The 6,405-nt window shown below is 27.3% G+C and overlaps 1 long non-coding RNA gene across 1 annotated transcript; it reads right to left on the bottom strand.

The window, feature by feature from the left end:
* Nucleotides 1-808: 808 nt before the first annotated feature.
* On the bottom strand, nt 809-5,917 carry LOC129964221 (uncharacterized). The gene is made up of 3 exons (XR_008784084.1): nt 5,635-5,917; nt 5,015-5,120; nt 809-1,108 (listed from the first exon to the last, which is right to left on the bottom strand). It is a non-coding gene; the product is annotated as an uncharacterized LOC129964221 (long non-coding RNA).
* Between the last annotated feature and the right edge of the window lie 488 nt (nt 5,918-6,405).

Raw genomic sequence — 6,405 nt, 5'->3', positions numbered from 1 at the left:
TTTTTATAGTGAAATGGGTAGAATATCCTATATTTCCTTAACAAAAAATCAGATCAATAATTATATTAATTTTTTAAGTTATGGATAAAATTTCAAAATCTTATTTTAACATGAGATGGTTAAAGTGCTGCTAGCACGGAATATCGAAAATGAATAGATGTAGACTAACGCTCTTATCTATGCTAAGATCTGGCCTTATAAAAAACCTTAGAGACCAAAAGATGTATATACCCCTTGCCACTGCTCGGCCGGCGCTTCTCCCCCTCATATCATTAAATGTATTGGCGCCTCTGTGAGGCAGCTGGTGAATGAGGGGAATCAGTTTACAATCTTATCATGCGATTCGATCTCTTGGACTCTGTTTGAATTGGTGTTCAATCCAACGGGGATAAGAAACAAACAGATGTAGACTAATGTAGTTTGTTGTTAAGAATTTGATGTAGTTTTGAAATCTGTTGATTAAAAATGAGTGTTACCCATTTGAAATTTTGTTCTCATTTCAGAATCTTTTATAGATGGTTCTTTACGAATTTAATTGAAAAAAACTTTAAGAGTACATTAATTCCTTTCGAATGATATTTTTTTTCCATAAGAATAAAGTGGGAAAATAATAAATTACACGAATTTACAAGATGGGAAAATAATGAAATCTGCAAATAATAACGTAAGATTTTGATTAAATATTAAATCAAATACGATCTTTTTTCTTTTGTTTTAAGTTGTCATATTAGCTTAGAGTGTGAAAACATCAGTCAACTAGCTATATGTTGAAATTATAATATTTAACAATTTTTATTTAAATGTGAAATATGATTTTCAAATATATTCGATAGACTAGATAGATTGCTAGTGATATTCTATATTAGTTAGAAGAATAATAATAAAAATCTCAAATGAGCCTTTTTACAATCTTTTTTAAAATTAAGATTAATTAATATATATTCGAATTCAATAATTTGTTTTAACGCTTAGGCCTGCTTAAAGCCTAAGTTTCATTTTTTAAAAACAGTTCTTCTATCTTGATTCCAGAAGTTTCATTGGGTGCTCCTTGATTGGAAGCTTACTATCTTTTTTCTTATTATTTTCATTATAGGTATGACCAAAGTACCTGTAAAAATAAACAGAAAGTGATTAATGTCTCAATGAAAGAAAAGCAATCGAATTTATTATTTTTGAGAATAAACTTAAATCTTACACTGAAGTACACTGGATTCGACTGGTATCCATAATCTATTTATTTGACAGCATGAATTTACGTTATTATTTACCTTCTTTCTCTGTATGAAGTAAACAAAGACAAAAAATATTACAATCGTCAAAAAATTCGGGACTTTGACGAATATTCCCGTTTCAGATCTCCGATAAATGAATTTTTGAAACTATGCATGTAAATACAATAATTAAAAAAAAACCTTGAAGCTAGATGAAGATTTGGTATATATGCATTCTAAACTATATTTGTAGATTTCCATCAAGTTTTGAAAGAAAACTATTCAGATGAAGTCTGTTCCAGTTGTCCGAGTGAACACAGCATCAACAAAACTTAATGGGCTAGATTAAAAAAAAAAAAAAAAAATGGTACACAGGTTTGGCATCTAAAAAATAAATTCTTATTAAATTTTGAAACGCAATAAAAACTTAGCGATTAAATGAAATTGGGTACATTATCTTGTGACTACAATTGTAGTTCTATACCAAATTTGGTTTAATTCCATTTGGGAAAAACGCATTCGAAATTCAATTTTCAGGTACTTATACATTAATCACATGCTCAATAAATAATCACCAAAGATAACATAATAAATTCCATAAAAATGCTGGATTCATATCAAAAATCAATATTTCGTAAGTTTACAACTAATCCTTTACAATCGGATGGCGCCTCTCACTCATTCAAAACGGTGCATCATTTTGTCATTTTATTTATTTTTCAATTTTGAATGTTAAAAACGCCTACAGAATCGGTAAAAAGATGTAGATTAATTTTTCAAAGTAATTCGACTTAAATTATGTATATTTATTTTTCAGAGAAATAAACAAATCTTTGTAATAGGTGAATAATTATCGAATGAATAATTATTCCGAGTGCAAAGGGTTAAATGTGCGTGCGTGCGTGCGTGCGTGTGTGTGTGTGTGCGCGCGCATAATACATAATACACAGTATGCGAGAAAGTTTTAAGGAGATCATTTCGGCTGATTTGGGTCTGATTTTCGATAAATTAATTGCCTAAGTTCCCTTCAGCAAGAAAACATGCAGAATTCTACACTCTTTAAAAAAAATTTTCGTCCTTTAGAGCTTGATATGTTTATTGAAATAAGCTTTTTATGAATGTATTTTCTTTTAAAAAAGGGCAACGAGGAAAAATTGTCTAAAATTTGCATCTATATCAAATCATTACAATTTAATTATACCTAAATATTAAAGAAATATCTTAACTCCTGTCATAGAGATTAATAATTTAATAGTAAAACGTTTGAATTGATCTACTGAGATCTTATTATTTAGATGTGCATCATTGAATTAATATTAATTATCTGAACTCATTGAGTTTTGACTTTTAAAATCTATTTTAATTTATAACAAAATTATAATTTATAGTAAATAATCATAACGAAAGAACCATGGAAAATAATTGCTATAAAATTTTTACTATGAATAGTTGTGTTTATAATTATTTTTAATCCAACGAATAATGAAATCAATGTAGAAATAGTGATTTTACATTCGATTATGTAAAATCAAAATGACGTTAAACAAGGGAAAAGTTCAGTGTATTCTTTGGTTCTAAGAATTTAAATCGAATAATAGAGTTCGATGTTTGGGGTTACATAAAGGGCTGGCTATTTGCAAAGCTAGAAACTGATACACTCAAGTTACGATCGCAAATATTGTTTCTAGATTGTGCAATTGGAATGCCGCCTTGGCATTCTTCCAGTTGCCGAGTCTGCTCACTCAGAAATTTACTAATACGTGGTAAAAATTTTAGAATCTTCTTCACAACCTACCTAAACAAACATATGCCAAATTATAATAGAATTTTTAAATGATTTTTGAAACCAGGGAAATATTTTGTGACCACACTTTATTTTGCAATAATATATTATTGGAATTGAAGTTTTTAAATATTAAGAAATTCTGAATCAGGGTTTCAATAAATCAGCAATTTTATACCGTAGATCGTTCGATGTTCAAAAAATGATTGCTAATTTAATCATCTGTTTAAATTTTTTAATTGGATATACATCCGATTAAAACCAACAAGTAATATTTTTTGATGAATCTGAAACATAAAATCTTATTTGAATATAACCATTACCATTTTGTGTATTTCGAATTCACCTTGAAAACTGTACCTAAATGTGTAGTTTATCGTATTAATATAGTAACAGACTATTTATCGCATTAAGTATAGTAACAGACTACTTTCTGTAATCAGAAAATTCGCCTTTTTTTATACGAAATATGTAAAAAGAAAATATTTCAAACATCAAAAATTTAAAGCTCGATATTTTGATAAACGCTCACAATCTAGTATATCTCTTTGAATATGAAAAAATAATCTTTGTATTTATTTCTGTTTATGAACATGATTTATCAAAAACCAAAATTGATAAACAAATGGCTTTCTTTACGTGATCTCTACATACAGAAAAATTAGCTTTTTATCAAATTTTGGTAAAATCCGATTAGAGAAGTATATCGAGAGTTTATCGAAGTGCATGTGAACTCGATAACGCGATCTAGATATTAGATCTAGATACAATACGATCTAGATATAAAATAAAAGTATATTTGACTATTATAATTATTGATCTGCAAACAAATTTTGTAAAAAATTTGTTAACGAGTGAACTATCTGCCAATCTGTCAATTTGTATGCATTCATTAATACAATGACTAATGTATCACTTGGTCCATTAATCATCATTTCTAGTCTCAATATCCACCAGTAAAAATATGCAATCGGATCTCTAAATAAAACGCATCCAATTGCGTAAGCATAAGGAAAAAGGAAGCACATGATGGTTTCTGCAGTGTTTTGCAAAGTCGGTGGTTATCTCAAAATGTTCAAGTTCGGAGATGATTTTCCATTATATAAGTGAATCTATTTGAAGAAGTTGATTAAAACAATCATTAATTGTCACTTTTAAAAGATGCGATAAAGTGTTTAGTTGGCAAACAAGATTGCGATTTCACGTTTGATCAAAATGAATTTTTTCGTAATAAAAATATTGTACTTCATTTATTTCAATATAATTGTCATACAAGCAATATAATTTTTATTTAATTTCTGTTTTTTAAATACCACTTCATCATGTTGATAAAGTTGCATTTTGTAAAACGTTACTTTGGATCTAAAGCCACATATGTCATCAATATTTATATGTATGCTTTTAAAGAAAAATAAATTCAAAATCCGAGAGTTCTACAGACTAAAGTTTAAAGCAATATATTTAGTGAAAGATTCCAGATATAATTTCAAACTATATTTTCCTATTCTCTCAGCTATTAAATGGTAAAAATTGTACTAGAAAAATTGCGTAAACTTTTATTAAAAATATATATTAATGCAAGAAAGCGAGTAACTAAAAATGTATTGAAAAATATCTGCTTTTACTTCGACTTTTATCAATAACTTGATGTTCTTTCAGAATTCTTATGTTTTTGTATTATCGTTTGAGATGCGTTTAAAAAAATCTTTAAACAACTTTGTATTCTTGTTGGAAAATATACTTAAGCTCTTTTATATATAAAAATTTATAAAGTATAGAAATTAAATTTCCACCCTCCAAAATATATATGTGCCAAAGTTGGGAGCTTTAGATCCAACAATTTATCTCCAAAACACTAAAACTAAGAAAATATTATCAATTAATTTAAATCGGAAATTTTACTATTAAAAGATAAATTGTTTTTGTTGCAGGTAGTAAGATTAAAAAAGTTTTCTATCACATTAATATTTTGAAAGAATTGTTAGTGAAATAGAACAAATTAAATATATCTAATATTTACCTGAGAAGTATTTCCAGAAGAACATCTCGAACCTAACTAGTAGGTACATGAATAAATCTATCGGAATTTCTAGAAGTCTTGAAAAAAGTCTAGACAGCATTTTTACCTGAGAATATACATGTATTTTTTTATTTCCAGTATATGATATTATTTTTCATATTAGATTGATATATACTTTTTGTAATTAAAATCTACATTTACTGGCATTCAGAAAAATAAAATCGCAAGCATTTTAAACTTACTTGCATTAATAGAAGTAAAGTTTTTATTTGTTAGACTAGTTATAAATATTGACAAATATAATGAAGATTTAAAATTTCGATGGAAATGAAATTGTGTAGAAATTTTTTTCGAACAATAAAACACGTGAATATGAAATAACTTTAATATTAAAGATGCAATTATATTAACACTAACAATTTTATCGTAAAATTGCATATTATTTATACTATTAAAAATTTGACAATATGCATTTAAATGAGAGAAATAAGAATGGAATAAATAAATTTATATAAATATAAGTTCTTCAAAAGATTCAACATATGAAATATACGTTATTCCTATACAGAAGGAAAATATTTCATTTGACAATAAAAAAAATCCAAAATCAAATTACTTACTGTTCCATAAAAGTTCTGATAGCATAAATATGAGGAAACAAAACTTGCATGCATGCCAACCTTATTTTTATTTGCGCTCTCTCTGAGAATTTCACTTGGCGCAATTTAGCCAAGAAGCAGTGAAATCTTACTCGGACAAGTGGGATATTTTACTCCTAGCCAGGTTTCAAATAATTTGAAAATTTTTTGCAAAATATATCAGTATCAGGAATTCGTGACTAAACAGTCTACCTAATGAAATGTGAGAAAGTTTAACAGAATGTATTATTATCGTAATGATATCAAATTCGAGCCCACTTGATGCACATCAAATGCGCTAAATCGACGTATCCCAAACTTCTGATGTGAAGTTGTTATTCATATAGATTGAAATACTCAAATTAAGATAATCCTCAAGTTTCTGTTCCATATTTAATATTTGGTAATAATTTGATAACTGACAAGAATATGATATCCAAATAAACATGCTGAATGAATAAAATTACCTAATATTTATAAAGAAACGATGAATTCTTCATTTTTATTTCCTCGTTTATGAAGTATAGAGAAATAATCGTAATAGTCAAAAAATTCGAATTCGAGATTTTGACGTATATCCGTTTCCTCCTTGTTCGAAAAACTCATTTTTAGCATTATATCTGTCTCTGAACATGATAATTGAAATATCTTTGAAACAGATGAAATTTGGTATATGAACCTTGCACCAAATGTGTAGATTTCTATCAAATTTTGAGCAAAATCCATAGAAAGAATTTGGCTGGTTGCTTGGCT

This window comes from Argiope bruennichi, chromosome 3, assembly GCF_947563725.1.
Source record: "Argiope bruennichi chromosome 3, qqArgBrue1.1, whole genome shotgun sequence".
In the NCBI taxonomy this organism is placed as follows: domain Eukaryota; kingdom Metazoa; phylum Arthropoda; class Arachnida; order Araneae; family Araneidae; genus Argiope; species Argiope bruennichi.
The sequence above is the reverse complement of the archived record's forward strand: the minus strand, read 5'-3'. Positions and strand labels throughout refer to the sequence as shown.